This window comes from Stigmatopora argus, chromosome 8 (genome assembly GCF_051989625.1).
Source record: "Stigmatopora argus isolate UIUO_Sarg chromosome 8, RoL_Sarg_1.0, whole genome shotgun sequence".
Taxonomy (NCBI): Eukaryota; Metazoa; Chordata; class Actinopteri; order Syngnathiformes; family Syngnathidae; genus Stigmatopora; species Stigmatopora argus.
Window position 1 is genome coordinate 13,093,121 of NC_135394.1, and position 18,646 is coordinate 13,111,766.

At 39.3% G+C, this 18,646-nt stretch overlaps 1 protein-coding gene and 1 long non-coding RNA gene across 2 annotated transcripts in view; one reads left to right on the top strand and one right to left on the bottom strand.

Moving 5' to 3' along the window:
* The window catches only part of trabd2b (TraB domain containing 2B), a 61,043-nt gene that overhangs the window by 32,524 nt on the left and 9,873 nt on the right, over positions 1-18,646 (bottom strand). The window lies entirely within an intron of this gene.
* LOC144079454 (uncharacterized) overlaps positions 1-18,646 on the top strand; it is a 39,307-nt gene that overhangs the window by 5,445 nt on the left and 15,216 nt on the right. Inside the window, exon 2 of the long non-coding RNA XR_013301539.1 lies at positions 16,801-16,908. This is a non-coding gene — a long non-coding RNA (uncharacterized LOC144079454). The remainder of the gene's footprint in view (positions 1-16,800; positions 16,909-18,646) is intronic.

The window sequence follows — 18,646 nt, forward strand, 5'->3', positions numbered from 1 at the left end:
TGTGTGCTTAGAGATAACCACTTTTTGGCCACATTCGATGCACAGTATATCTCTCAATCTGGTTCATAGGCATAGTTGGATTTTGAATTGATTGGTAAAGTTGTTGGTAAATCGGAGCATTGACAAATGTTTGTCAGACAGCCACTTTCGACTGAGCCCCGGCAGACGTAGCCTTGTTAGAAAATAAGCAAACCCCTCGCGGATTTGTAGGATCTAGTGTCGGCCACTGCTAGTTGCCTGTGGCGGTTCTTGCTGGCGTTGCGGTGCAGCTCGCCACTAACCAGCTGTTTTGCCATGCGTCATCACACAACACCCCACTAGCATAAAACACATAAACACCCGAGGAAAAATGTATTTTGTGAGGTCTGCAACTTGTCGGCAGAGGTTCATGGCCAAGTTTTTGCTCAGCTAGCACTGTGTTAATATATATTGTGAAACACTTTGGCGTTAAAGTCATGCCAGAATTCCATAAGTGAAATGTGAAATGCTGCATACACTTACTGTCCAATCACATACACGAGTAACTAAAAACTAGGATGTCGTACGTCGCTTCCGGGTTTACGAAGGTATTCAATTTGAAGCATGACACGCAGTATGTCAACTGACCAGCAACTGAAAATATTATGACACATAATTCACATTTAAGTACTTAAAATTGATTTCTTTTTCAAAAGGAAATATAATGGAAAATATAACACATTGTTTTCCACTTCTTGTCCAGTAAGACAAGAATTGGTTAATACTCCTGATTGGTTAAGAGCAGTGTTAAAGAGGGACGTACCAAGTGCAAGATAATTTATACCAAAAACACACGTACTTAAACCCATTCTTTTACCTTTCAAATACATTTTACGTAAGCAGTATTTCACATTATGCTTATGAAATTGTGGCATGAATCTAACTCCACAAAGCACCGTTAAAAGTGAGCATAAATGTGATTGTAGTTTTAAACGTACACATTGCAGCAGTACATTTTGATTGCGCAACCAATATTTTAAGCTCTTGAAACAGTGACTATTACTGTTCATATGTACTGTAGTATGTTTTTTTTCCCAACTATAGAAAATTGCAGTGGCGGTCCGTGCATTTTCTCGTAGCGCCTTCAACGAATCAATCCAACCCTCAAAAACTATTTTATGGCTATAAAACCTCTACTGCAGCTACAGCTGTGACACATAAAAAATAATCAATAAATCAATGCACAAAAATTGGGTAAAATCCACTTCCTAGCAGCATTTAATGATTAAATATAAATACTGGAGCTTTTCAGACATTACAGAACCAGGCCCAGCGTATCATTTCCCCGGGAAAACGACAGCGATGAACGTTGATACGTCCATATATGTCCATACGCGAAACGGCAAAAATTGATGCTTGTTTAATGCAGCAGAGCCCGCAGAACTGATTGTGAAGGCTTTGAGGCAGATTTCTGACCCTGGCAACAAATAATGGCTGAAATGTGATTGGTTAAATGCTTCAATATGAAAACACACATCTGGAAGCAGTGCAACCAAGGAGAAAAGCAATGAAAGGAAGCTAACAGACAATTTGGAATCATTTAATAAGTATTGATGGACAAAATATAATATATGATTCAGATATTTCTTAGGCGAGCAGAGAAGGCCTTGAAGGCCCTGACGGCCCGCCACTGGAAAATTGCCATCCTAATCATAATAGGCCATGTAGCGACCATATACTGGAACACAGGTGACAAGTTACTATCTTCTACCGTGTTAATCTTGTGATGGTTTGTATCAGCAAACACTCACGGTTCTAGATTTACCATTTTAGTGTTGGCAAAACAGCCAACAAGCTGTCAGCGTGTATCATCACATGCGTGTCAGTTGCAGCAGATACATAGACGCACATAAATTGTTATCGTGGTCGTCTCAGCAGCTGCGTGTTCACTTACATCCTGCCCGACCCCCTTGGCTTTGCCTTTATCTGCTCACCCTTCAGCCTTCCTTTGAATTATGTCCGTTTTAACTTGGGTCCATTTTATTTCGCTTCCTCTCCTTTTTTGTTCTGACTTTCACTTCGCTAACTTCCATCTGTTTCTCATCAAGACAGAGTCTGCTGGTTGTGGCCATGAGGGACTGGGATGAGATGAGATAGAAAAGTTAGCCATTTACCCTTTTCTCGCAGATTCGGACTGTATGAACAACCAAATAACTGTTTTTTTGTGTTTTTTTTTTAATGTGGGGGAGACATTCCTACATGCGTGCTTGTGGAAAACCGGCAAACAAACCCCAAAAAGGAAAAGTGAGTTAATGAGCTCCTCCAGGGATGTTTGCCTTTTTCATAACCAATACAAACAGATATTTGGCCCACTGAAGGGGGCCCTTAAAAACGCACATAAGCGCCTCTCAGTGCGACGAGCTGTCAGAGCCTGTTAGGCTTGGCGTTCCTGTTCCTGCGGTTTGGATCTCCTTTCAGAGGAGAACCTTTTCCCTGCATCAGGAACTTCCAGGGAGTGACGAGAGCCAACACGTGGAGGAAAGAGAACAGACAGGAAGGGAGCGCCGAGGGTCTCTCGTTATTGTAGTCATTTGCTGCAATAACGCGCATGATTTGTACTGGCGTTTAAACTTTAGAGCCACTTGGAACCACCACGTTTTCATCGGCGGCCGCTCAATCGCCCCCTGGGGGTATCGATGTTGCCCTGTTTGCGTTTGAATAGTGTTGGGATACCTTCAGTTTCAATTACATTCCTTCCAGAGGAGCCCCCGAAGAACTCACGGTTGATTAAAATGAATTTATTTGTGTTTCTCCATGAAGGGGAAAAAGTGGAATGGATTTGCTTTTTAAGGACAAGAGCCACATTGGCGGCTCGTCGTCCTGGGTGGGCAGAGGGGCCGCAGTGGAGCCGAATCAGAACAGACATCCGTCATAGTGATTTCATCCACAGTCATTGATGCCTTTGCCATAGCCAAGGACCCTTCCAGACGGGCGTCGCTTTTAAGGTTATTTTTCCTGCCGCTAAGAAAACGTTGGTTTTCTACCTTGGAAATGACCTTTTTTAAAACAAACTCAATATTTGTTTAAAAATCTCATTCCATTTGTTGGACATGGATGGAATTTCTTTATCTTACTGCTGCCAGCTTGTTTATGGAAGCCGTGTATAACTAGCCAACGGAATAGCTTGCTAGTAAGATAGATAGAAACTTTGGGGTTTTTTATGAGAGAAATTCCTCAGCTTGTGCAATAATGTTCTGCACAAAATCTTACTAATTTGAGAACATGACAGCTAGTCCGCTTTGGACTAGAGGTGTCGGTCTCCATATGTCGAGTTGTCTTCAAGTTCTGTTCATAATAGCCTCACACTATCAGACTGATCAGTCATTTTTTTTCTTTCTTTCTCTCTCTGTCATTCTTTCCTTTCCTAATCATTTTTTTTCTTCTTTGTCTCAGTTTCCAAGGGTGACGCTTAGCATTTCTTTGGTTCAAAGCAGGTCATTTGGAAGCAAACAGCAACCAGCGTGAGGGAAAGATCATTTTTGTTCTCATGCATATATTTGTCTTCATGCCATAAGTGGTTTTTATTTGAGATTTCCAACTCTTTTTACAACAACAAAATTATCCAGGAGTCAATAAATATGACACAACTTTGCTACCTTGGCACTAGAGCGCAAGTCTAACCAAGAAAGAGCAACGCGGGTGTCGGAACACTCCCAAAAACTCGCACAGCATGCTGTTAAATCTATTATTAGAACGTGTTCAGTCAGTCGTTGATGTGAAGACAGCGTCATTTACAGTTGTCCATCAATAGCCAAGTGTGAGGACATGGCTTGAAAAGTGAAAAAAAAATGGAAGACATGTGCTCTATCTATCGCCAGATGTTGGAAAATGGAAATCATCTCACTGTTGGGACTATCAAACCTTTAAAGCATCAGTCCAACACTAGCAATAACAAACCAAGAGTGCAAATGTGTCAGATTTTTGTCATTGATCTTATGTTTAACTTCAAACTTTGGTTGGATTTCATTTCGCCACAGTCAATAAATCTACATTTGTGTGTGTTGAGAGAGCAGGCAAGGCAATTACCGCTTTGATTTCCACATAAGTGAGTCGTCCTATGTGTCAGCTTTGTGGGTAAAAGAAGAAGGCACTGAGAAAAAGGGACTTCAAGTCAAAGAAAATGTTGGGTTTAAGGCCTTCCGCCACGGGGCTGCTGTTCTAGTCACTTTTTACATGGAAAAATCATTACAGTCAAGCCACACTTATCTGGGAAATATGGTGACCTCCCCCCAAAAGTTTTCTATAATTAATGTATTTTTCTGACTATTAGTCGCAGCAGCCAAAGAATACACGGGGAGGAAAAAAACAATATATACAAGTTGCACAGCAGTTTAAGTCACATTTTTGTTTACCGTATTTTCACGACTATAAGGCGCACCGCCTTATAAGGCGCACCCTCAAGGAATGACACATTTTTTTTTAAAAATCTATATATAAAGCACACTGGATTATAAGGCGCCCTGTCTATTTTGGAGAAAATTTAAGACTTAAGTGCGCCTTATAGTCGTGAAAATACGGTAATTGGAAAACCAAGAACAAACAGTCGCACTTGAGTATTAGCCGCAGCCCCAGCAAAACTTTGAAAAAAATTGTGACTTATAGTCCGGAAACGTGACCGGACATTTGGTCGCCGGACGTTTGGTCGCCGGACGTTTGGTCGCCGGACGTTTGGTCGCCGGACGTTTGGTCACCCGGGTGAATATAATTTTGAGAGCTGGTTTCAACAGTAGATATTTAGATATTAAACTCTCTCTCTCTCATGAATATAATTTTGAGAGTTGGTTTCAACAGTAAACTCTCTGTCATGTTGTCAAACGTCCGGCGACCAAACGTCCGGCGACCAAACGTCCGGCGACCAAACGTCCGGCGACCAAACGTACGGGCGACCAAACGTCCGGCGACCAAAAGTCCGGCGACCAAACGTCCGAGTACCGTCCGGAAAATACGGTACCTAAATTAAAATCGGTAACATTTTCCAGTTTGGTTTTCACAATTTGACACTCGTCCTCAGAATGGTTGGGAAATCTACTAATAATGCACAAATGGTGTTTCTTAGTATTTTTTTTAATGTTCTACGGGAAATAATTACAAGTAGGCCAAGACTTTATCACTCTTTTCCATATCTCCCACCCCAATGAACTTGGCTATTAGCGAGCCTTCATACGTCATCCAGTCTGCCTCCAATTAAACCTGGCATGCCTTTATCAGTTGAAATGGAAATGTCCAATGTCATCAGATAATAATGCATTTCTCTCAAACTTGATGCAGTTCGTGGCTCACTGCCCAAGGATGTTTTCATTCTCCCTTCTTCCAAGAAACTGTAAGCAATCGTTTGTTTGTGGTTGCGAGGCCACGGAGACATCGGCTACTGTGTGAGCCAGAAGATCTAACGTGGTACTGCGATTTGTACAACCTCTGTTCTTCTGGCAAGAGTAAAAATTTAAAAAAATCTCATTTGATTGCAATCGTAAAATATTGTCACCACTACAACACAATCAGAAAGACTTTAATTCACTGTGCAAGCAATTTCTGAACTCAAATTTTCAGTGTTTATTGGTGCCATCTAAGCTATGCTAAAATGTTTAAACCCTAAAATATGTATATCAGGCGCTAGTAAAGGTCATACTAGAGAAATGCCTTGAGATACAATTTTTTTTCGCCTTGCTTAGAAGTTAAATTGCTCATTCCTTAAATATGTTTTCCCATGACAGATAAATAGTTTCTAAGATTTTTGCATGCTAGGTCAAAGCAACAAAAAAAAACATTAAAAATCTCATCAATTCGGGAACTTGTATCTCAATCATGACTTTTTTAGTACACAGTTACACAAGTGTTATTGCTTTGAAGTTAGCCATCATTTGTGGTGTAGCGAAATAAAAAAAAACAAAAAAAACCCTCTAAGACCAGAACAGATGTCCAATCCAAACCTTTGGTCTGTACAGCAAAATGCAATAATTTAGCAGTCTAGTGTAACTTCACGTTGGTCCAATTCCAAATTGTTGACCTTCATGTTTTCGCCACCTTTCTGCACGATGACAGTTTGATGACAAACACTTGTGTTTCCACTGCAACATTAATTTCCCATGTGAACTTTTTTTCATAACAAAGACCGTTCTTTTATTTATTTTTTTGTTGCCTGTCTACAATAGCACGCTCGTCTGCATCTTGTCTCCTGATGTGTTGAAACCATTATCTTTGACAATCAGCTAATACATAGTGGGAGAAGAATTCTATGGAAAAGCTGTGATTTCTTCCAGACATACATTACAAAGCAGCATAATATCAAAGCTATAGTGCGATAGAGTACGTTATACTGTTTATGATACAGTCACAACAGAAAATTAACATGGAAAAATACCAGGATAAATGTATTTCATGAGAAATATAAATGTTTTTATTTGGAAAAACTTTCCTCCAGGTCCTGATTTTGATGCATCCTTATGTTGATGTGGAAAAATATGTTTTTATTATTTTTGTAACCTATACTTACAAACTGCTCCTTTCATATTCTTCTTCTACTTCAACTTTAGTTTAAAACTATGATACTACTTTTTATCTTGAAAAATTTTACACACTTTTCTTGACTTTTCAGTGTGAAAAATATACAATTCCTCGAACAGCTTTAATATTAGAAAATTAATCTTAAAATATGCAATTTTATAGAAAACGAACAACGTATTTCTTAGCACTTATTTCTCAAACACATGAAAACTCAATGAAAAATGTTCTTTTTTATGTTATGATTCTCTCAATTAAAAAAAATAATTCCTTTTTAACCTAAATGGGAAATTCTGGATCACATAAACATTCTTTGAGCTAAACCTGACAGTCACCCACTGGAAAAGAAAGTCACGTACAATGTAGCCAAAGGAGTCGGAGGATAAAATATGGCCCAATGGGATGCTGCCTGGACTGTATTGCGGGTGGTCCGGCACAGTGATTTGACATACGCATCAAGAAGTAAAAAGCATGTGCGCGCCGCCAAGTTAAACTATACGGAATGATGGTTAGATTGATCTGCTCCTCTCAGATTCTCAAGTCTACTCAGCTGTAGACCAGGAGTCCTCACAGAGGCAAGAATCTTGCCCTCGTTCCACAAAACTGGGAAAAGAAGAAAATGTTTAGGAAAAGTGGATTGGAACATCGTTCTGAGGCTCGATTTTCTTTTTTTTCTGGCGCAAAAATTTAAACTGTCCCGCTTTTGTGCCTCATTTTTTGTGGCCTTCACATGGGAAAGTAGAAGTGAAAAAGGGTTTCCATCCGCCGCCAATCAGAATTGATCATCTCATCGCCTTTAAATAGCAGGAAATTTCTTTTCAGAGATGTCAGGTTTATTTTACTGCCACATTGGATTGGATAACTTTATTCATCCCGTATTCGGGAAATTTCCTTCGTCACTCTTTAGGGTTATACCTTATCAGGAAAAACATTTTTTTTAAAGATGCATGAATGTTGTTACTATGTCGTTTTTTAAGAAAAAAAGCCATAATATACTGTTATTTTTTAAAGAAAAAAGCCTTACTATACTATGTCATTTTTTACGAAAAAAAGCCTTACTATACTATGTCGTTTTGTTAAGAAAAAAGCCTTACTATACTATGCCGTTTTTTTATACAAAAAAAAGCCTTAATCTACTGTTGTTTTTTACGAAAAAAAGCGTTACTATACTATGTCGTTTTTTTTATTATAAAAAAAGCCTTACTATACTATGTCGTTTTTTAAGAAAAAAAAGCCTTACTATACTATGTCGTTTTTTACGGGGAAAAAAGCCTTACTATACTATGTCGTTTTTTATGAAAAAAAGCCTTACTACACGATGTTGTTTTTTAAGAAAAAAAGCCTTACTATATACTATGACATAGGTACCTATGTCGTTTTTTTAAAATAGAAAACGACTTCGGTACCTATGTTATTTTCTGTGTTAATTGATTGTTTCACTTAACTTTTGCAATTTAACATTGTTTTTATATGGACATTTTATATATAGATATGTCGTTTCTGTATTAAACCCTGAAGTGAAATGCAAGTGAAAAAGAGTTAATTATAAGTTGGTTCTAAACACTGCTGACACTCAAATGATCTATTCACAAGTTATGGTTTTTGTCTCATGGAACGCTTTGAGGTTGGAACTTCCCAGCTTTTTTAAATGCAGCATGTCTCGGCCAACATCACTGACAACCAGTTTTGAGACTGGATTAGTCTATAAAAAAATCATATTTTTATAGCGGCACTACAGTCCGGACAGACCTGAGGTGTTGCTCTTATTTTTCTTACGGGAGGTTGGCAGCACACTTGAAACAGCTCCATAAAATTCCACTACGTGGGGACGACAGGCCAATGGCCAGCCACCCACTCGGCACTCGCTAATGAACATCAAGTAGAATTATTGCCACCTCTGGCAGTGTCAACAAAAGCCACTTCATTAAAAAAAAGAGGAATTGGAGCCTCGGCCTTGGCCGCTCACTTACCGATCGGCATCGCCTTACATTGTGCAGGTGGAACTAACAAAGTGGCTGCTGAGTGTCAGTACCGCAGCGCACAGGAGCGCTTTTTAACGTGTAGTCGGAGACCTTTTGCACATAACTTCCACACTGTGATTTCTTGCCTGTCTGAAGGCCGCAAAACCGCAGAGACGCGGTGGAATATGAGCGCCACGTGATTTACGCTCCTCTATTAAAATCCATGCGTATTAATAGACGCGTCTTTATTCGAAGACAGTAAACATTCTAAAGCCCCTCCCCTCCCCCCCTACCTGCTCGTCAATCATGCGCCTTCCGCCCCATCAGAAGCGCACAATCCCACGTGTGTGAACGCCACAGCGCATGCATTCATCTGGTTGGAGCCTCGGCATGCTGACACGCTTCCCGCTAATCTGTTTGCACAACTTTGCCACGAACCGCGGGCCAATCGCACGCTTGGGCACGTGGTGCGAAGCTATAATTTTTTTTTAGGCCTATTTATTAGGTGTGCACTTTAAAGGTGAAGATTTAAAGCTTATTGTGCTTGTATAATAGCAATAAATGCATTCAATTTAATACAATTGTCAATACTGGTCCGCATTGGTAAACCTGTATTTACAGTTAACTCATTGGCTGTTCACAGCAATAGACGTTCAATTTTATGTTGTGGATTACCATATTATTCGGACTATAGCCAAAACAATGTGTAAATATAAGTGGCACCTGAGTATAAGTCGCATTAGCCAAAGAAAGCACAATGAAAGGGAAAAAAAATTCAGTTGCACTAGAGCACCTGTGTCAAAGTGGTGGCCTGGGGGCCAAATCTGGCCTGCCGCATCATTTTGTGTGGCCCGAGAAAGTAAATGATGAGTGCCAACTTTCTGTTTTATGATGAAATTCAAATGAAGATTGTAGATCATTTCCTGTGTTTCCTCATTTTAAATCAATAATTGCAAAAAAATTGTACTAATTTGAATGTCCAAAAATGATCTATCGATTAGCACGATTGAGAAAGCTGTCAATTTATTAATGGATTAATTTTGGCAGCCTACTTGGAAGACATAACGGCCCTCCGGATTTAATCGAAACTATCATGTGGCCTGCGACAAAAAATGAGTTTGAGACCCCTGCACTAGAGTATAAATTACATAACATTGTATGTTAAAGTAATAGGAAAATAGGAAACAACAGTCAAAATAAGCATCTGTTAATGTAACATATTAACCGTTTTTTCGATAACTATAGCCTAAAAAAAAATACATCATAACAAGCTGTTGGCAGTCAGAGTGACAAAAATAAAAGTGGCAGCCAAACTATGAAAAAAGTGATTGTGTTAAATCTATTCATAATATCGCGTATTGTGTATCTGCGTTCAAATCAATATCATATTGCATTTTGAAATCGTGAGGATCAGTTAGAGTATAGTTATTCACCGTTACGATGCATTTTGCGATGTCGTTACCAAACTACATATAAGGAAAGGGTTATCAAGATGTGGATTTTTGTTGGGTAAATCCCCCACTAAAACTCACGTCCTCATTTGGCACAGGATCACAAAGAACAAATAATCTCCTGGAATGGTTCTGTGGAAAGAACGGCTTCATGTGAAACCAACCGGTCCCTGATAAACAAAAGGCTAAAGGTCCACAGAGGTAGTCGGCGTGAAGTGACGCAAGATGGAGAAAGATGAGAGGTGCGCCACCCACCGAGTTTCATCGTCCACCGTCTCATCTTTCCCATCTTCGTCCTCTCGCCTGTCCTTCCCGGAAAATGGAGACGACTCGCTAAGTACATTTAATTCCTCGTCTCATTTGCGCTTAGTAAACTCTGCCATGTGTGCGATATTACGTCTAAACTGTTCCAGTGCTGGAAAAGCCTCCCTATCGACTGACAGGTGAAATTGAGCGTGATGTGAGGGTGGGCGAGGCGGGGATAGGGCCTTAAATAAAACATTGGGCGACAAAGAGAACGCAGTCAGAAACCAGCGTGGCATCACATTGACTCATACCTGTCAACCTCTGCCGATAACTGCCCTTATAAATGATTATGATTCCCCTTACAAACCCCCCAAAAAACCTTACAAACACCGTACGACTCGTACGGTGTTTGTAAGGTTTTTGGGGTTGACAGGTATGCTGATTGTACATGTGTCAAGGTGTGTAACACGCTGTGGAAATGTTTTTGTTTGCGTAGCAGCGAATTGTGATCAGACTATGAGAAGCAAAATTGTACTAACCCAGTTCCAGAAGGTCAAATCTTGATTTTACTCCCATCTTGAAACCACTTTTATTTTTTGCCAATATTTCACGGTCATTTTGGCTGTTTTCAGTAGTATTTAATGGACAAATATGTCCATAAATAAGTTTGATTAGTAGAACTAGACAATGAACAATGTTGTATGATTCTACTAAAACACAGGTGTCTAAGTGGCGGCCCGGGGGCCAAATCTGGCCCGCCGCATCATTTTAGGATCAAATTCAAATGAAGATTATAGATGTATATTAGATTTCCTGATTTTCCCCTTTTTAAATCAATAATTGCAGTTTTTTTATCATTTTTTTCTTTTGGTGTTTTTAGGTCAAAAAGCATTTTGTAAAATCTAAAAATAAATAGATAAAAATATTTTCGGTTTTCCACTTTAATATTGAATATAATTTAAAAAAAAATGTTTCCATTTGAAATGAAAAACAAATGATTATTAGATGTTTTCCCTTACTAAGAAAAAAAAGTTCAAATAAACAGTTTTATATCTATAAAAAAACTGAATATTTAGGGCTCCGGATCCGCTTCTTATAATCCAATTAAAAAAAAAAAAATCTAAATATTATATGTAAAATGGTCCGGCCCACATGAAATCGAGTTGATGTTATTGCGGCCCGCGAACAAACCCCAGTTTGTCACCCTTGTACTAAAACATTGAATTATATGAACTCATCCTTCACAATATCAAATCCAGATTGATCGAGATGGATGACCTTAGAGATTCATTGACGTCCCTTAATGCCAGAAATGTTTAAATGTAAAGTCCACTCATGGAATGTCATATTTTTCCAGGTATTCAAAGGACCTTTCAATCTGAGTATTGCGTTATCCTCCTTTAATTCCCTTTATATTCCTCATTTCTCACAATTCCTTCACTCTCACGAAAACACATTGATCAATGTACCTTTGCTTTTATTCATTCCTACATTTTCAACACTGCTTATCCTATTCTCCCACCTGCTTATCCTATTAAACATCATCTAGGCAGACTAATTGGCTCAGGTTGGTGTCATTGCACATTGAGCTACTTGAGAGGGAGAGTTAAGGGGGCTACTGTGGCTTTAGCCGAAGGGATGGTGGGGTCATACCGAGGCCAATGATGAAGGCAACCACCCCCTTCGGTCAATCAGACTCAGAAAAAGTTCTGGGAATTTTAAAGGTTGAACCGGGGTTCTCACCAGACACATGTTTGAAACTCCCGTCCTTTCCGTCTCACACTGGGTAAAGCGTTATAAAATTCATTCGTTAACCAATGGGGTCAGACGGAATTTAACGAAGGCTGATGTAACGTGAGGCAGTGCATCTACTACAGACAGCTGGCTTCTGGTTTGGATTTGTTTTTTTTGTGGGTTTTTTTATGTGTTTTCTATTACTTCACACGGCCTCGTAGTTTTTCAAAGAGCACAAATCTTAGATACTCACTTTTCGGTGTCATAAATCCCCTGTGTTGTGCTTCCAGAGCATTCCACCTTACTGCTATTCACTTGCTTGTACATAGAAAACGAACACTGACTCTAAATTTTCAGACCGTAATTGTCTCTAATTTCTGTAAAATTGTAAGAATTGTTTTTTGTTGTCCTGTGATTGGCACTTAGCTGGCCCTGCTGTACCAGTGATGGCCACTGGAGGCAGGCTTCAATATAGAGCAATACGTCGTTCGCTTGCATTCTAAAATGACCGTCAAAATTAACCTGTTTCCGACCTGGTATTAATATTGTGTTTGGAATTTTTGGGAACATGACAATTGTAAATGGGGTATAATTTTTCATCAAAATGTATCGTGATGAATTTACGTAATGGATTTTCCATGGTTTTGAAACTTGTATCGGTATGTGAATAGGTTTTGATTGCAGACCTCCTAGCCCAAATAACTGTCTATCTAAAAATAAGCGGCGTGACGCAACTAGGGTTGCACAATTTGAAAGTGAAAACGATGTCGAGAGGTGAGCAAAGTGTTGCTGAAGCGCTCCACTGGCTTTTGTATAATGGGGACAAGGCGAAGGGCCACAAGAGAGGCATGGGTCACATTAGAAGTGGGTTCAGTGAGAGGGCTCCGCTAATTCCACTTAATCCTCGACAAGCCTGCCTCACATGCGTGCACGCACACACTTACTCTCTGCTGGCACCTATTTATGACTGCCGGTAAATGTGTGTGTGTGCGTGGGTGCCAGAGTGAGAGTGTGGTGGGTTAGTATGCGGGGACTAGGACGCTGAGTTCATGTGAGACCAACAAGTGTGTGACATGGAAAGTCGCATGCCGAGGCATACTGGAAAACTTTTTTTCTTTCGTCACACACCTGATCGGTGCACACGCTTTTTTTGCCAGGGCTCAGAACGCTGTTTGCCTTTGACAAGCCTAAATTAACCCTGAAATTCTCGATTTGTCTGACTTCTTTGGGTTTACTCATTTTTTTCTCACATGATTAATAATGGAAATAGAATGAGTTTAATACCAGTTGTCAAGTTTTAGCCAGCCTGGACATGAGAAAGACACCAAATCAAACGAAAAATGCAACTCTGGTGCGACTTATATATTGATTTTTATTTATTTTTCCCTAAATTAACCCTGAAATTCTCGATTTGTCTGACTTCTTTGGATTTACTTATCTTTTCTCACGGGATTAATAATGGAAATAGAATGAGTTTAATTCCAGTTGTCAAGTTTTAGCCAGCCTGGACATGAGAAAGACACCAAATCAAACGAAAAATGCAACTCTGGTGCGACTTATATATTGATTTTTATTGATTTTTCCCTAAATTAACCCTGAAATTCTCGATTTGTCTGACTTCTTTGGATTTACTCATCTTTTCTCACGTGATTAATAATGGAAATAGAATGAGTTTAATTCCAGTTGTCAAGTTTTAGCTACCATGGACATGAGAAATACACAAAATCAAACGAAAAATGCAACTCCGGTGCGACTTATATATTGATTTTTTTCCCTCTTCATTGTGTATTATTTGGCTGGTGCGACTAATTGTCCGAAAAATACGATATGTGTACTAAACGTCAAGTAAGTTAACAAACCAGTTGTCCGAAATATACGGTACATGTACTAAACGTTAAGTAAGTTAACGAACCAGCAAGCTAATTGCTAATAATATCAAAACCATCGATCAAAATGCACATTGAAAATTTTTTACTGCTAAAAGTGGTAAAATAGATTTCATTATATTTTAAGAGATCAAAGTCCACACAGAGGTGGTGGAGGACAGTAAAAAAATAAAAGTAAAAACTCTTGCTGAAATAAAAAGATCATGGAATGAGTCTCGACATAATTAAATTGGGTTCTTTCCACATTATGCTATTCTGTTGAACCACTTAAGTGTCCACATTTTCAAGGTTTGCTTTGTTGTTTCTTACATTGTGAGAAAAGCACACATAACTGGAGAAAATCCACGCATAAACCCACATCAAACGGTGCTACCCTCGGTTAGGACCTCACTAATCTGCTTCAACCAAAGATGAACTAAATTTATAAAACATTGATGTCCCAGAAGACAACAACATTCCAGAGGGGCCAAGTAGGTCTCGGAAGAAACCAGTCAGTCACATTCCAGCCTGTGATCAATCAGCCTGTGGCCCAGACAACCTGAGATTAACCTCAACCCTTCTGGAAAACTACCTGGCCTTCCATCCCAAAACAACCACCCTCTTTCTGCTGATGTGTCACCTTGATTAGAAAAGCAGAAAGATAGTGTACATAATGGGTGTTTATGCTCTTAATCCTGAGGGGAATTCAAGGTTTTGGAAACTAACTGTAGAAGAATATGGGGTGCTCGGTTTTAAAGACAATATGCTAGTCGGGAAGTAACAAAATAAAAGACAGAGGGAGCTCAGTTGAGTAGGTTACATTATCTAAAAAAAAAAGTATTCATACTTAATGTTTAAATTTAGAATTTAGCACTTATTGAGAAATAAATACTGAAATTGCTAATTATTGTTGTAAAATGTATTTTTAAAAAGTGACTCTAAATTTTTTTACCTCATATTTGAAGCATTGTCTGGCGCTAAATATGAGAAAATGTTGCCGTCTTTTTAACCGGTCGCAGCTTTACAGACGCCATCCCATAGAACAGGGGTCGGGAACCTTTTTGACGGAGAGAGCCATAAACAATTCATATTTTCTAATGTTATTCCTTGAGAGCCATTCTCAGAATTGAAAAGTCAAATTACATGAAAATGTGTGATCTTTTTGTCCTTTCACCACTTTTAAGTATAAAAAGTCTCCGAATTCTTTTGACAACATTTTTATGACGTTGCTAATAAATCAGTATCAATGATATCATGCATGCAGAAGTGTAATAAAAAACAAAATTATGATTAAAGTGGTGGTAGAGGTAGTGTCAACGCCACAATGATGCTCCCATTAGTATGTTCAGGACTCAGCTCTCTCACCATTGATTTTCATATTTTACCTCACAGGTTAGTGGAGAGCCATATGCACCCATGGAAAGAGCCACATATGGCTCCCGAGCCATAGGTTACCTACCCCTGCCATAGAAGAAAACCTACTCTCATAAGAATTAAATTTAGGATATTTTTACCAGAAATCACATTTGTATGATTAGGAGAAATCTGGCATAATTAAAAGGTTACATTTACACTTTGAGGCCAGTTTAGGGCCAAATTGGACGGAACAAGTTGAAAGTGACGAGGGGTAAACGTGGATACCCGGCCATATTTTCAAACTGGCCAAAAAAAAAATTGCCACAGCTGTCATGCTCTAAATGACAAAAGTTAGCAGGCCATAGTAAAACTAGGTAAACGAAACTAAACCTGACATTACCTGGCCATATCAGTTGTTGCCTACAATTCTATTAGAGCACATGTGTCAAAGTGGCGGCCCGGGGGCCAATTCTGGCCCGCCGCATCATTTTGTGTGGCCCGGGAAAGTAAATCATGAGTGCCGACTTTCTGTTTTAGGATCAAATTAAAATGAAGAGTATAGATGTATATTACATTTCCTGATTTTCCCCCTTTTAAATCAATAATTGTTATTTGCTAATCTTTTTTTTCAGTTTTTAGTTCAAAAATCATTTTGTAAGATCTAAAAATAAATTTAAAAAAAACTAAAATAAACATTGTTTTAGATTTATACAAAAATGAATATGCAGGGATTTTAATCCAGTTCTTTTATTCCATTTATTTAAAAAAATCTAAATATTATATCTAAAATGGTCCGGCCCGCGTGAAATCAAGTTGACGTTAAAGCGGCCCGCGAACGAACTCGAGTCTGACACCCTTGTACTAGAGCTTGTGAAATTTATAACATTTGATGATGAATGTATGTGAAGCAAGACAATGACTGTGCGGTGTGCCTGTGATTTTAGCGGTCCTCTACTTTGGGAAAAGTGAGATTTTAATTGCGCATCAAGTTAAAATCTCAATTCAACGCTTCTTTCTGCACACCTGAAATTTGTCATTCCACATCTCACATGCATACAACTTGTAACTTGTAACATCTGGATTTCGGCCTGTTTTCCTGCCACTACGTGAAACATTTTTGGGAAAAACAAACCTTTCTTCTCACTATTTTTCTATTAATTGAGCTCTCTTGACTTTCCATAAGTAACTTGTTTTCCCAATACCAAAAATTGTAAATGGCCTTTTTCTTGACGCTCCACTGATTTCTAATGCCTGCGTTTTTCTGGCTTTGGCTATGTTTTCTTACCAATCTGGTGTTTTTCTACAATTCATGTGAAAAGCCTGTGATTTAGCATCGGCCCCTTGTTTTCTCAGCACCTCCATTTCGCGGCTAGCCTGCCGAGTCCTGGCCAGCATGTAATTGTCTAAGTGCTTCTGGATGGCAACGGGCTATTTGGTCATTAAGGGCACCTATTAAGTCATTAGCGTAACAGTGGGACCGCCGTCTGTCCGCCGACGCAAACAGGTGATCGGGGTTGATACGCGCTGCCTTTCAGCTTTTCCACATATTTGCTACAGTAATTACTGCTTGGATGTGAACCACCCTCAGACGTCCCGCTTCAGGAGGAGACACGTCATTCTACACACTTTAAAAGCTAATCTCCCCCCTGTCATCCCCTTTTTTTTTTCCAGTGTGCGTCTACGTGTTGATGTGTGCGGATGAGCGGAGGGTGAGCGGCGGGACAACGGCAGCCTCGGGACATGTCAGACGGAATGATGGAGGGACCACAAGAAGTTGAGGTTCAGTTCAGTGTTTTTTTTTGTTGCTTCTGTAAGCCTGACTCATCAGACACGTCATTGGGTACAACAACCAAACAATCTAATGACATCTGTCGGCTCCAGCCAGTCCACAGAAAGAAAAAAAAACTCATTCTGGTAATTATTACAATTGCCCTTAGGTATGAGAGTAGTTTATGTTGACCTTTTTAAAGTCCCAATATCACGGATTTTACACACATTAAATGATAGCATTTTGTCAGAGTATTCAAAAATCAACTATTCAATAATTATTGCTATTGTACAAAAAAATATAATTGATGTGAAATTGTCGGATCAAACGATGCTGTAGCGCAAGGGTGTCAGACTCGGTTTGGTTCGCAGGCCGCTTTAACGTCAACTTGATTTCACGTGGGCCGGACCATTTTAGATATAATATTTAGATTTTTTTTAATAAATGGATTAAAAGAACTGGATTAAAAGCCCTGAATATTCAGTTTTTTATAGATCTAAAACAATGTTGATTTTAGCTTTTTTAAAATATTTTTAGATTTTACAAAATGATTTTTGAACTAAAAACAGAAAAAAATTGATTAAAAAATGACAATTATTGATTTAAAAGGGGGAAAATCAGGAAATTTAATATAAATCTATACTCTTCATTTTAATTTGATCCTAAAACAGAAAGTCGGCACTCATGATTTACTTTCCCGGGCCACACAAAATGATGCGGCGGGCCAGATTTGGCCCCCGGGCCGCCACTTTGACACATGCTGTAGCGGGAGGACAGGAGCAAGGAGGGGGAAAAATAATATATATGTAGACGAGGGCTCAATGTTTATCATTCCTTCATTTTCCTTTCCGTTTATCCTCACATGGAATACAAAATTCAAACAGGGTCAAAGGAGAAAGTAAATCCTGAAGAACACAAGATTTCACCTACAAACAGACGTTACATTGTCACCCCCTTGCTCTACTTTTTTCACACTGTAAAACATCATAAAAATAGCAAAACCGGCAATTCATCGTCTATTATTTTCTGGACTCCAGCTTTCTGCTGCCGATCCCACAGAGGACCCATGACCCCAAGTCGACGCTTAGCTAAATCTATAAACTGAGCTCCACTGCCCCAGCAGGACGACACCCGCACTTGTTGGATGTCTCCCAACAACTCGCCCCATTTTTTCCATGTCCCCACTGGTGTGAAGTTTGCTCAAAGGTTTGTCCTGCTTGCTTCACCGCTCAGGCTGACCCCGGCAGACTGCCAGTCTCGTAGGCGCTGGGCTCTGCCCCGCTGACTCCCATACCACCTTCCACGTGACCCCTGAACCCCTGTCCAGGAGTCAGGCGCCACAGATATGATGCGTTTTGTTTTGTTTTTTTGTTCCTGGACACGGGCCAGTGGCCTCAGCTTGAAACGTGACCCAGCAAGTAAAGGTGTTTATTTGGTGGGAGGCCCAGAAACTGGAGCCATACTGGAAATACACTAGCTATTTTGTAGAATAATTAGCCATACAGTATTATTTATGGAAAAGATCATTTTGAAATGCTCAGATGTAAATATGGTATGCAATAGTGGGATACTTTATGACTAAAACCGTGATATCTCTAATCATCTATCATTGAAATGAATGGAAATACAAGTAATCTGTCCTAACCGCTGTTTCTTATTGGGCAAAATAGTACTTTACAATATTGAATTTCATGAAAATGACAAATAGGATCATGGTAAATTTACTGCAGCTGCGTCTCATGCCTTTCC